This window comes from Coregonus clupeaformis, unplaced genomic scaffold (assembly GCF_020615455.1).
Source record: "Coregonus clupeaformis isolate EN_2021a unplaced genomic scaffold, ASM2061545v1 scaf1420, whole genome shotgun sequence".
NCBI classification, from domain to species: Eukaryota; Metazoa; Chordata; class Actinopteri; order Salmoniformes; family Salmonidae; genus Coregonus; species Coregonus clupeaformis.
This window is the reverse complement of record NW_025534874.1, coordinates 47,115-60,384: the sequence shown is the minus strand read 5'-3', so window position 1 is coordinate 60,384 and position 13,270 is coordinate 47,115.

Genomic DNA, 13,270 nt, shown 5'->3' with positions numbered 1-13,270 from the left:
GTAGCACTGCAAAACATCACCTTTTTAAATTAAAGGATGTAATTTCAGTTTTACTAGATATAATCTTAATTTATAGGCTGAATACTTGTATTAAGTGTATGAAGACTTTACATGAACCTATGGGTGTTGAATCCTCCCACTGTGTTGAAACAGGAAGTCCATTTATAATGAAGTAGAGGAACGGGTCCACCTCTTATTGTAGATCAATGATGATAGTGATTTTTTATATACTGAAATTCGTAACATTTAATTAGGAAATGTTAGCAGACTTAGAATGTTGTTTAACAATATGAAAAAAGCAATAAAGTCCATCGCCTTTATAGCACAAATAATATTATAGCATCGACATTTGTTAACAGCATTAAAAGTAATGATTACTAGATAGTTGTGAGATTGATCAATATAAATGTTAGCTTGAGAGTGTTCAGCCCCATGACCACGATCAGTGCCAAGTGGTGGAATAAGGGAACTGCTTGTCAAGCGTAGAATGGGGAAAATATACTGTATGTTGAAAATGTGTTTTATTGTGAGAGTAATCATGACATTATTTTATTTATTTAATTGTATTGACATTGTGAATTCATGCAACGGCTTGACAGGTTAAATATAATTGACCACATTGGTGCATTTGTAACGATAATAATCCATATAAAGTACAGTCATTTGTTAAATTAGAGGTACGTGTGAAAGTGAAACTATTGTGTAAATCCTATAAAAGACTGAGATAATGGAAATCCAATGAGAGATGGCTGATCTGCTCTGTTGGAAGATCTGGCACCGCTGCATTTCACAGAGAGCACGTTTTTAGAGACAGGTGGGACTTTTTAGCAGAAAGTACAGATTGGCTCATCAGATATCGTTTCCCAAAACCAATCTCATAGGATCTTTGAGAGGATTTAAGACCTACTTTAGAAAGGCAAACCCATGCCATTCGGGTGCGCGCCAAAGTGTTATCCATCCTCGGGTTTTTGGCAACGGACACTTTTCAGTCGGAGCTTGCCGATCGGCCAGCGGCATCTCACATCCCTCGAAGAGTCAATGTTTTGGATGCAATCATCAGCAAAACGTACTGTAACATACAATTTCCACCATCACGCAACAGGTTAAGAGGGGTTTCTTTGCCATCAATGGGTTCCCAAATACGAACGGAGAAATAGACAGCCCCCACATCGCCATAAAAGCACCATCCCAAAACGAGTTCAACTAGGCTATGTGAACAGAGAAGGCTTCTACTCTTAATGTGCAGGTGATAGGTGATGTTATGTGCAAAAGAAACTACTGAATTTAGTGCTCAGGTGGAAAGCACGACTTGTTCATTCTGCAGAACAGCAATGTTGCCGATCCGCCTACAGGGGGAGCTGTTGAGGATGGATGGCGTATTGGTGAGTATTGCCTACTGCTAGTGTCAGATATTGAACACAACCAAAAGGTTTTATTTGTCTCACTCAGTTGTGGTTTGATGAGTAACAATGAGCGTTACAACTCCACGTGAAATACGCCCATCATTCACCCTTCATGGTGACAATAACCCCCTTATTTGCTGTATAGTTGGGAAGTATTGGAATTAGGCCCAGACAGTATATCTAAAGAACATATCCATGGCGAACTTCAAATGTCTTTGGAGGTGTTGGCAGAATGTTTTATTTTACAGTGACATTTGCTGTCGGTCTATCTGACCGTTTCTGAAAGACAAAAACACTTGCAAATAGTTGTGGACCTGTAAACAGATCGTTGGAATGAAGTAATGTTTTGCATTGACTTTTTCCCGAAACTAAATATGCTTCACTGCCCACAAATTCGGAAACGTTGTCTACTCGAAAAAATAAAAATAAACTAGAGTTTATTGGTAGCCTACACACTTCAATACAAAAGATCATCTGTCTGTTCACCTGTTCCATTCTGCTGTATGTTATAAACCGCGCCGCGCACCCTGTCATCTGCATAGAGCAAACACTTTAAATAATAGCCTCTCTAATAGGACCAATTAAATGAGAAATGCGCATGGTCATTTGTTGTATGGCTACATCGGGAATATGAACTCATCATGGCCAGAAAAGGTGAGGAATTTATTATGCAATGATTATGATAATGTATTATGTTTGTAAATGAAATATTTTCTACGCAAGAAATGTCACATTACATCATTCAGGCCTGCCTGCCTATCTGCCTGCCTATCTGCCTGCCTATCTGCCTGCCTATCTGCCTGCCTGCCTGCCTGCCTATCTGCCTGCCTATCTGCCTGCCTGCCTATCTGCCTATCTGCCTGCCTATCTGCCTGCCTATCTGCCTATCTGCCTGCCTGCCTATCTGCCTGCCTATCTGCCTGCCTATCTGCCTATCTGCCTGCCTGCCTATCTGCCTGCCTATCTGCCTGCCTGCCTATCTGCCTGCCTATCTGCCTGCATGCCTATCTGCCTGCCTATCTGCCTATCTGCCTGCCTGCCTATCTGCCTGCCTATCTGCCTGCCTGCCTATCTGCCTGCCTATCTGCCTGCATGCCTATCTGCCTGCCTATCTGCCTATCTGCCTGCCTATCTGCCTGCCTATCTGCCTGCCTGCCTATCTGCCTGCCTGCCTATCTGCCTGCCTGCCTATCTGCCTGCCTGCCTGTGTCTTCACAGTGTTCGTTGTCTCTTCCACCACCATCTTCCTGTCTACCTGTCCAGACTGTTATCTGACCCAGACTACAACCACCATCCATGGACACACCTACACCTCTCTGGAAATCTCCAGTAACAACTGAATTGAATCATATTGAATGGATTGGAATTGAATTGATTGGACTCTGTTGAATTGAATTGCATGGATTGGATTCAGTTTAATTGAATTGGATTGAACTGAATAAAATAAAGAAATGAGTCATGTAATTCACTAAATGAAGTCATATGTATTCACTATAATGACTTAATGTTCCAGGTAAGTGAAGGGAGCTCACCACTGCTGAACTGGATGACTTTAAGAGACAGGTTGACTGTCTCAACATGCCACCTGCCATGTTCATCAACCCCAAGACAGGTTTGTTGACATCTTAACCCAGTCTCTGCAGTGCAACTGACAAGTGCTGTGGCTCAAAACTGACACAGAATGGTTCTGCCTCAAAATGGCCCCTGTGTGTGAGAATTCATAATTGAAAAATATATTGAGAAAGGTTGGTAAACCAATACATAGTCAGGGTTGGGGTCAATTCCATTAAAATGTCAGTCAATTCAGGAAGCAGACTGAAATTCTAATTCCAATTCTCCTTCAATGCTTTTCAATTAAGACAATTTGGCATTGGAATTTGGTTAACTTTCTGAATTAACTGGAATTCAAATGAAATTGACTCAAACCATGTACATACAGTGAGGGAAAAAAGTATTTGATCCCCTGCTGATTTTGTACGTTTGCCCACTGACAAAGACATGATCAGTCTATAATTTTAATGGTAGGTTTATTTGAACAGTGAGAGACAGAATAACAAAACAAAAATCCAGAAAAACGCATGTCAAAAATGTTATTAATTGATTTGCATTTTAATGAGGGAAATAAGTATTTGACCCCTCTGCAAAACATGACTTAGTACTTGGTGGCAAAACCCTTGTTGGCAATCACAGAGGTCAGACGTTTCTTGTAGTTGGCCACCAGGTTTGCACACATCTCAGGAGGGATTTTGTTCCAATCCTCTTTGCAGATCTTCTCCAAGTCATTAAGGTTTTGAGGCTGACGTTTGTCAACTCGAACCTTCAGCTCCCTCCACGGATTTTCTATGGGATTAAGATCTGGAGACTGGCTAGGCCACTCCAGGGCCTTAATGTGCTTCTTCTTGAGCCACTCCTTTGTTGCCTTGGCCGTGTGTTTTGGGTCATTGTCATGCTGGAATACCCATCCACGACCCATTTTCAATGCCCTGGCTGAGGGAAGGAGGTTCTCACCCAAGATTTGACGGTACATGGCCCTGTCCATCGTCCCTTTGATGCGGTGAAGTTGTCCTGTCACCTTAGCAGAAAAACACCCCCAAAGCATAATGTTTCCACTGTCATAAGTTTCTGGCCATGTTATAACAGACTGTCTCATTGAGAAGGCGGATCACCTGCGTTTTACACAGGCAGCCCAATTCTGATATTTTTCCTGTTAATTGGCAAAATAAGCTGATCTGATTGGTCAAAAGCCAATGAGTGAAAGAAAAGAACCCAGAATTGGTCAGCCTGTGTAAACACAGCCATAGGGACCTGTAAAGTCCACACTGAAGTTGTACAACTGATGTAGAACTACAACTTTTATTTATTTTTATTTCACCTTTATTTAACCAGGTAAGCCAGTTGAGAACAAGTTCTCATTTACAACTGCGACCTGGCCAAGATAAAGCAAAGCAGTGCGATAAAAACAACACAGAGTTACATATGGGATAAAAAACATAAAGTCAAAAATACAACAGAAAATATATATACAGTGTGTGCAAATGTAGCAAGTTATGGAGGTAAGGCAATAAATAGGCTATAGTGCAAAATAATTACAATAGTATTAACACTGGAATGCTAGATGTGCAAGAGATTATGTGCAAATAGTGATACTGGCGTGCAAAAGAGCAAAATAAATAACAATATAGGGATGAGGTAGTTGGGTGGGCTAATTTCAGATGGGCTGTGTACAGGTGCAGTGATCGGTAAGGTGCTCTGACAACTGATGCTTAAAGTTAGTGAGGGAGATAAGAGTCTCCAGCTTCAGAGATTTTTGCAATTCGTTCCAGTCATTGGCAGCAGAGAACTGGAAGGAATGGCGGCCAAAGGAGGTGTTGGCTTTGGGAATGACCAGTGAGATATACCTGCTGGAGCGCAGACTACGGGTGGGTGCTGCTATGGTGACCAATGAGCTAAGATAAGGCGGGGATTTGCCTAGCAGTGATTTATAGATGGCCTGGAGCCAGTGGGTTTGACGACGAACATGTAGTGAGGACCAGCCAACAAGAGCGTACAGGTCACAGTGGTGGGTAGCGTATGGGGCTTTGGAGACAAAACGGATGGCACTGTGATAGACTACATCCAATTTGCTGAGTAGAGTGTTGGAGGCTATTTTGTAAATGACATCGCGAAGTCAAGGATCGGTAGGATAGTCAGTTTTACGAGGGCATGTTTGGCAGCATGAGTGAAGGAGGCTTTGTTGCGAAATAGGAAGCCAATTCTAGATTTAACTTTGGATTGGAGATTCTTTATGTGAGTCTGGAAGGAGAGTTTACAGTCTAACCAGACACCTAGGTATTTGTAGTTGTCCACATACTCTAGGTCAGACCCGTCAAGAGTGGTGATTCTAGTCGGGTGGGCGGGTGCCAGCAGCGTTCGATTGAAAAGCATGCATTTAGTTTTACTAGTGTTTAAGAGCAGTTGGAGGCTACTGAAGGAGTGTTGTATGGCATTGAAGCTCGTTTGGAGGTTTGTTAACACAGTGTCCAATGAAGGGCCAGATGTATACAAAATGGTGTCGTCTGCGTAGAGGTGGATCTGAGAGTCACCAGCAGCAAGAGCGACATCATTGATATACACGGAGAAAAGTGTCCGCCCAAGAATTGAACCCTGTGGCACCCCCATAGAGACTGCCATAGGTCCAGACAACAGGCCCTCCGATTTGACACACTGAACTCTATCTGAGAAGTAGTTGGTGAACCAGGCGAGGCAGTCATTTGAGAAACCAAGGCTATTTAGTCTGCCAATAAGAATGCGGTGGTTGACAGAGTCGAAAGCCTTGGCCAGGTCGATGAAGACGGCTGCACAGTACTGTCTATTATCAATCGCGGTTATAATATCGTATACAGGCTGTTCACCGGAGACGTTTTGATTTCTATTCAGGCTGTTCACCGGAGACGTTTTGATTTCTATACAGGCTGTTCACCGGAGACGTTTTGATTTCTATACAGGCTGTTCACCGGAGACGTTTTGATTTCTATTCAGGCTGTTCACCGGAGACGTTTTGATTTCTATACAGGCTGTTGTTAAGAAAGAGGATAGTCTAAGTTTTGGAACAGTGCTAAAGTTGTATTTCAACTGTAAAAAATTAAGTGCAACAGAACCAGTTACAACTGAAGTATTTGATCATCAATGAATTTGCAAAGTCAATGTTTTGTTTCCCTTGTCTTCCCGGCTGGGGCGGCAGGTAGCTTAGTGGTTAAGAGCGTTGTGCCAGTAACCGAGAGGTCGCTGGTTCTAATCCCCGAGCCGACTAGGTGAAAAATCTGTCGCTGTGCCCTTGAGCAAGGCACTTAACCCTAATTGCTCCTGTAAGTCGCTCTGGATAAGAGCGTCTGCTAAATGACTAAAAATGTAAAAACATAGAAAGTTGACAGCACAATCTGCTTCCTGCTGTTAATAAAAAAAGAAGCCCACTTTAAAATCTTAGCTTTTTAACTAGCTCATCAGTATGTTTTTTAAACGTTAGATCTTTATCAACCCAAATGCCCAGATATTTATACGCGGGAACGCGCTCCATAACAGAGCCACCCAGTGAGTGAATATGTAGCCCATCTGAGACCGTTTATTCAGTGAATAAGAGAACAACATATTTAGTTTTGCCCGCAATAAGTACGAGTTTTAAATCAACAAGGGCTTCCTGTAATGTAACTAAATCAGATTGCAGCTCTAACATAGCTCGGTCAACAGTCGGCGCATAACCGTATAGTCTGCATATAGAAGAATATTACAGGATTTTAATACATAGACCAGTAGTATTTATATAAATTGTAAAGAGAGGTCAATAACTCTGATAAATAGCTTCATTATGGGGCAACAAAACATATTGGTTTTTATTCATATCAATTACAGCAGTAGCGAGCTTACCTCCTGTCTTCCTTCTCATGTTCACGTACTCCCTCTCAAACTGAACAGGAAGTAAGTAAGACTAGTCCGCGCACACAGATATTGCATTTTTTTTAAAACCTTTTTTTAAATGTATTTTTCCGTTAGAAGCCTTTGACTCGCCTCCTGAAGTCCCACTGTACACAGCACATCCATTGATTAGGAAGCACACCAGGGTTTACATCAGCAAGAGCAGGGTAGGACAGGGCTCATGATTGGGATAACCTATCCATTGCACTGTGTAACACTGTATACACCATCCCAGCAGCAGTGCAAAAACTCGGAAAAGGAAGTACATTTTCTTAGAAATGGAACTTGGCGCTGTTCTTCTCCGAGCATTCTCTTCCTATAGCCTTAGGCCTACAGTAGAGGCCATGGATCATGTGATTGAGACCAAGCGAAAGAGCATGACCCTCCCCCATTGTGAACAATTGCGTGCATTTCGACCACTCCCTAATTTCATTAAATCATGAAATACAAAATATAAATCGACTTTTACTAGATAGAATATGAACGTATCGGCTGGATACTTGCCTTAAGTGTATGGAGACTTTACATGACCTAAATATCAATATATAATAGGCTATAAACCTATGAGTATTTTTGGTGAGCCGGTTCATTTGACTCCGTTCACATAAGAGAGCCATCATTTGGCTCCCAAATGGCTCTTCATTTAAAATGCTTAATTGCAAATCTACAATATAAAGGTCAAACGGTAGACTACCATTACGTCAGATAGTGAAATGCGCGTTCAAATACATTTTTACCTGGATAAATTATTAGATCACCTGCTTAAAAATAAAGTTTATTTTCAACGCACTACAAACATAAGCCTGGAGCAGAATGACGCGCTCTCCCCACTATTTACTGTTTCTGCAGTAAGGATTCACCCTCTTTAGATAATTATTGTGTAACTTATCTGCGGGTGATCGTTGTTTTGAGCTCAAAAAGCACCTCCTGGCTGCATGTAAATCAGGGAGACAAATTAACGGCTCTTTCACCGATGCAATTCGATTCCCGACGTTCACCAAAAAAAGATCCGTTCACAAAGAGCCGTTCTTTCGCGAACGACCCCATCACTAGTTTGAAATAGGAAATACATGTATACGGAAGAAGAGGACGTTGTCGTCGAGGAAACATGTTTAAGAGGTTTGTAGCGTTCTTGTACAATTTAATGTAGACTATTATTTATTGAGAAGTTATGCTATCATAAAGAGAGAGATGATTTAGGGGGGTAAGACATCCGCCAAGTTATTACAATATTGATTTCAGCTTCCGTGAATGATAATTTTGGCTAATTAACATTGGTGTTAGTGATCAGCCTAATCGATAAGATCGAATGTGATGTGAAAGGCTACAGGGCTGTGATTATGGGTATTATTGTTATTGGCGATTGACAGCACATTATCGTGATAATTATCCGCGTGAAAGACTGTGGAAACTGCGCACTTTCACTTCCTGAAAGAAGACGTGCATCGGAATTATGTAAAGCTGTCCACTAAATACAATAGTATGTCTCGTCAAGTAAAAGTGACGTGCAACAATGTGCATAGAAACTATTTAAATGTAGGGCTAAATCAAATGTTAAGTTTAAACCTTTCTGGTGACGGATCAGAAAGGCGGTGGTCCGTTTGGCGCAGGTGCGCTCGATATAATTTACCGGCTCACGTACGCGCATTGTTAACCACAGGTTGAATCGGCAGCACACCTTTTCTCTGAATGCAAAACCCCGGTGCCCCGGGCGAGATAAACTGATCGCACCTCAAGGGAACTCAAGCGCTGCATGGGTGTATTCACTAAACCAGGGATGGGCAACTGGCGGGCCGCGACCCACCTTTTGTAGTCCCGCGGACCAATAATAAAAGACGTTGTTTTGGAACTCAGTCTGGGTCTCAACTTGCTGTTGACCGTTAGAATAATAGAACACACGAGGTGCAATTTCGAAATGTGGTTGTGCCTCAGCAGTCACTCAATTAGCCCATGTCAGCTACATTTGTTTTTAGATTGGTAGGTTACTGAATTACAGACCGCGGGTGGGGACCATTGATCGTCAGTTATCATATTAAAAACGGCAAACATTTGCCTCCACCCTTTGGCGAAATGTGTAGAATTGCAGGAAATGAGTTAGAAAATTGCGAAATATTCTCTCCGCCCTCATGGCGAAATGTGTAGAATTGCAGGAAATGAACATGAAAACTATTATGGATGTGGGGACGCAGAGACACTGCGGCACCCCATGATGAGTTCTGTTTTTTTTGTGGCACCCACCCCCATCAAAGTTGCCCATCCCACCACTAGGGACCTACCAGAATTTGTCCAATAGAAAAGTCTTGTTGTTGAAACATTTTGCTACGGTTTGGTACGGTGTTCACTAACGAGTACACCCAAGCTCAGGCACTATCAAATGCACTTGCCAGACAAACAAACTTTTCCATCATTGGACATTTTTCTGCATAAGGTAATTTCCATGTAAAAGGACCCATGAGCACCAACATGTGAAGGTCATAGGAGAATATCAAATTGGGTATCAAATGAAAGCTAAGAGTCTGTGTTTTAGGGAAATCAGAAGGCATAGATACATTTTTCAACCATTTTCCATCTTAAAAGATTATGCATACATTTTCGATGGGACCATCTAGCCAATGAGAGGGCAGATATGTGTGTGAACAACAGGCCATAGAGATAAAGGGACTCATCTTTGTATCTGTGCCATTATAGCATCTGTGACAGCATGGGCAGCGCCATTCAGGCTATCTCCATTTTAAAGTAGTACATTTTCTTCTTCTTCATTGGCTGATTGCTCCCAACTCACAGGAATCCCCATCCAGTTGACTACTTTAAAATGGTGGAAGGCCTCAAGCGCAATGTCCATGCTAAAACCGGTTATATCCCTGATGAGTCCTCTATTTCTATGGCAACAGGCACAACTCCGATGGTTTGTTTACATTTCTACCGTTGTGGCTAGATGGAGTAGGCCTACAGCTCTGTCTAGTGGTTGCGTTGGGGACAACAGTTGTTGACAAATGTAGCATTTTAGCTAAGCCTAACCCTTTTCCTAACCTTAACCTCAGTCTCCTAACCTGCTGTGTTACTTCTCCTAACCTGCTGTGTTAGTTCTCCTCCTAACTTGCTGTGTTAGTTCTCCTAACCTGCTGTAATAGTTATCATAACCTGCTGTGTTAGTTCTCCTAACCTGCTGTGTTAGTTCTCCTAACCTGCTGTGATAGTACTCCTAACCTGCTGTGTTAGTTCTCCTAACCTGCTGTGATAGTACTCCTAACCTACTGTGTTAGTTCTCCTCCTAACCTGCTGTGTTAGTTCTCCTCCTAACCTGCTGTGTTAGTTCTCATCCTAACCTGCTGTGATAGTTCTCCTCCTAACCTGCTGTGTTAGTTCTCCTAACCTGCTGTGTTAGTTCTCCTCCTAACCTGCTGTGTTAGTTCTTCTAACCTGCTGTGTTAGTTCTCCTAACCTGCTGTGATAGTACTCCTAACCTACTGTGTTAGTTCTCCTCCTAACCTGCTGTGTTAGTTCTCCTCCTAACCTGCTGTGTTAGTTCTCCTCCTAACCTGCTGTGTTAGTTCTCCTCCTAACCTGCTGTGTTAGTTATCCTCCTAACCTGCTGTGTTAGTTCTCCTAACCTGCTGTGTTAGTTCTCCTAACTTGCTGTGTTAGTTCTCCTAACTTGCTGTGATAGTTCTCCTAACCTGCTGTGATAATTCTCCTAACCTGCTGTGTTAGTTATCCTCCTAACCTGCTGTGTTAGTTCTCCTAACCTGCTGTGTTAGTTCTCCTAACCTGCTGTGTTAGTTCTCCTAACCTGCTGTGTTAGTTCTCCTCCTAACCTGCTGTGTTAGTTCTCCTCCTAACCTACTGTGTTAGTTCTCCTAACCTGCTGTGTTAGTTCTCCTAACCTGCTGTGTTAGTTCTCCTAACCTGCTGTGTTAGTTCTCCTAACCTGCTGTGTTAGTTCTCCTCCTAACCTGCTGTGTTAGTTCTCCTCCTAACCTGCTGTGTTAGTTCTCCTAACCTGCTGTGTTAGTTCTCCTAACCTGCTGTGTTAGTTCTCCTAACCTGCTGTGTTAGTTCTCCTCCTAACCTGCTGTGTTAGTTATCCTCCTAACCTGCTGTGTTAGTTCTCCTAACCTGCTGTGTTAGTTCTCCTAACCTGCTGTGTTAGTGCTCCTAACCTGCTGTGTTAGTTTGCCTCCTAACCTGCTGTGTTAGTTCTCCTAACCTGCTGTGTTAGTTCTCCTCCTAACCTGCTGTGTTAGTTCTCCTCCTAACCTGCTGTGTTAGTTCTCCTAACCTGCTGTGTTAGTTCTCCTCAACCTGCTGTGTTAGTTCTCCTCCTAACCTGCTGTGTTAGTTCTCCTCCTAACCTGCTGTGTTAGTTCTCCTCCCCTAACCTGCTGTGTTAGTTCTCCTCCCTAACCTGCTGTGTTAGTTCTCCTCCTAACCTGCTGTGTTAGTTCTCCTCCTAACCTGCTGTGTTAGTTATCCTCCTAACCTGCTGTGTTAGTTCTCCTAACCTGCTGTGTTAGTTCTCCTCCTAACCTGCTGTGTTAGTTCTCCTCCTAACCTGCTGTGTTAGTTCTCCTAACCTGCTGTGTTAGTTCTCCTAACCTGCTGTGTTAGTTTGCCTCCTAACCTGCTGTGTTAGTTTGCCTCCTAACCTGCTGTGTTAGTTCTCCTCCTAACCTGCTGTGTTAGTTCTCCTCCTAACCTGCTGTGTTAGTTCTCCTCAACCTGCTGTGTTAGTTCTCCTCTAACCTGCTGTGTTAGTTCTCCCAACCTGCTGTGTTAGTTCTCCTAACCTGCTGTGTTAGTTCTCCTCCTAACCTGCTGTGTTAGTTCTCCTCCAACCTGCTGTGTTAGTTCTCCCCTAACCTGCTGTGTTAGTTCTCCCCCCAACCTGCTGTGTTAGTCTCCTAACCTGCTGTGTTAGTTCCCTCTAACCTGCTGTGTTAGTTCTCCTAACCTGCTGTGTTAGTTCTCCTCCCTAACCTGCTGTGTTAGTTCTCCTCCTAACCTGCTGTGTTAGTTCTCCTAACCTGCTGTGTTAGTTCTCCTCCTAACCTGCTGTGTTAGTTCTCCTCCTAACCTGCTGTGTTAGTTCTCCTCCTAACCTGCTGTGTTAGTTCTCCTCCTAACCTGCTGTGTTAGTTCTCCTCCTAACCTGCTGTGTTAGTTCTCCTCCCTAACCTGCTGTGTTAGTTCTCCTCCTAACCTGCTGTGTTAGTTATCCTCCTAACCTGCTGTGTTAGTTCTCCTAACCTGCTGTGTTAGTTCTCCTCCTAACCTGCTGTGTTAGTTATCCTCCTAACCTGCTGTGTTAGTTCTCCTAACCTGCTGTGTTAGTTCTCCTAACCTGCTGTGTTAGTTTGCCTCCTAACCTGCTGTGTTAGTTTGCCTCCTAACCTGCTGTGTTAGTTCTCCTAACCTGCTGTGTTAGTTCTCCTCCTAACCTGCTGTGTTAGTTCTCCTAACCTGCTGTGTTAGTTCTCCTAACCTGCTGTGTTAGTTCTCCTAACCTGCTGTGTTAGTTCTCCTAACCTGCTGTGTTAGTTCTCCTAACCTGCTGTGTTAGTTCTCCTCCTAACCTGCTGTGTTAGTTCTCCTCCTAACCTGCTGTGTTAGTTCTCCTCCTAACCTGCTGTGTTAGTTCTCCTCCTAACCTGCTGTGTTAGTTCTCCTAACCTGCTGTGTTAGTTCTCCTAACTTGCTGTGTTAGTTCTCCTAACTTGCTGTGATAGTTCTCCTAACCTGCTGTGATAATTCTCCTAACCTGCTGTGTTAGTTATCCTCCTAACCTGCTGTGTTAGTTCTCCTAACCTGCTGTGTTAGTTCTCCTAACCTGCTGTGTTAGTTCTCCTAACCTGCTGTGTTAGTTCTCCTAACCTGCTGTGTTAGTTCTCCTCCTAACCTGCTGTGTTAGTTCTCCTCCTAACCTACTGTGTTAGTTCTCCTAACCTGCTGTGTTAGTTCTCCTAACCTGCTGTGTTAGTTCTCCTAACCTGCTGTGTTAGTTCTCCTCCTAACCTGCTGTGTTAGTTCTCCTCCTAACCTGCTGTGTTAGTTCTCCTAACCTGCTGTGTTAGTTCTCCTAACCTGCTGTGTTAGTTCTCCTAACCTGCTGTGTTAGTTCTCCTCCTAACCTGCTGTGTTAGTTATCCTCCTAACCTGCTGTGTTAGTTCTCCTAACCTGCTGTGTTAGTTCTCCTAACCTGCTGTGTTAGTGCTCCTAACCTGCTGTGTTAGTTTGCCTCCTAACCTGCTGTGTTAGTTCTCCTAACCTGCTGTGTTAGTTCTCCTCCTAACCTGCTGTGTTAGTTCTCCTCCTAACCTGCTGTGTTAGTTCTCCTAACCTGCTGTGTTAGTTCTCCTCCTAACCTGCTGTGTTAGTTCTCCTCCTAACCTGCTGTGTTAGTTCTCCTCCTAACCTGCTG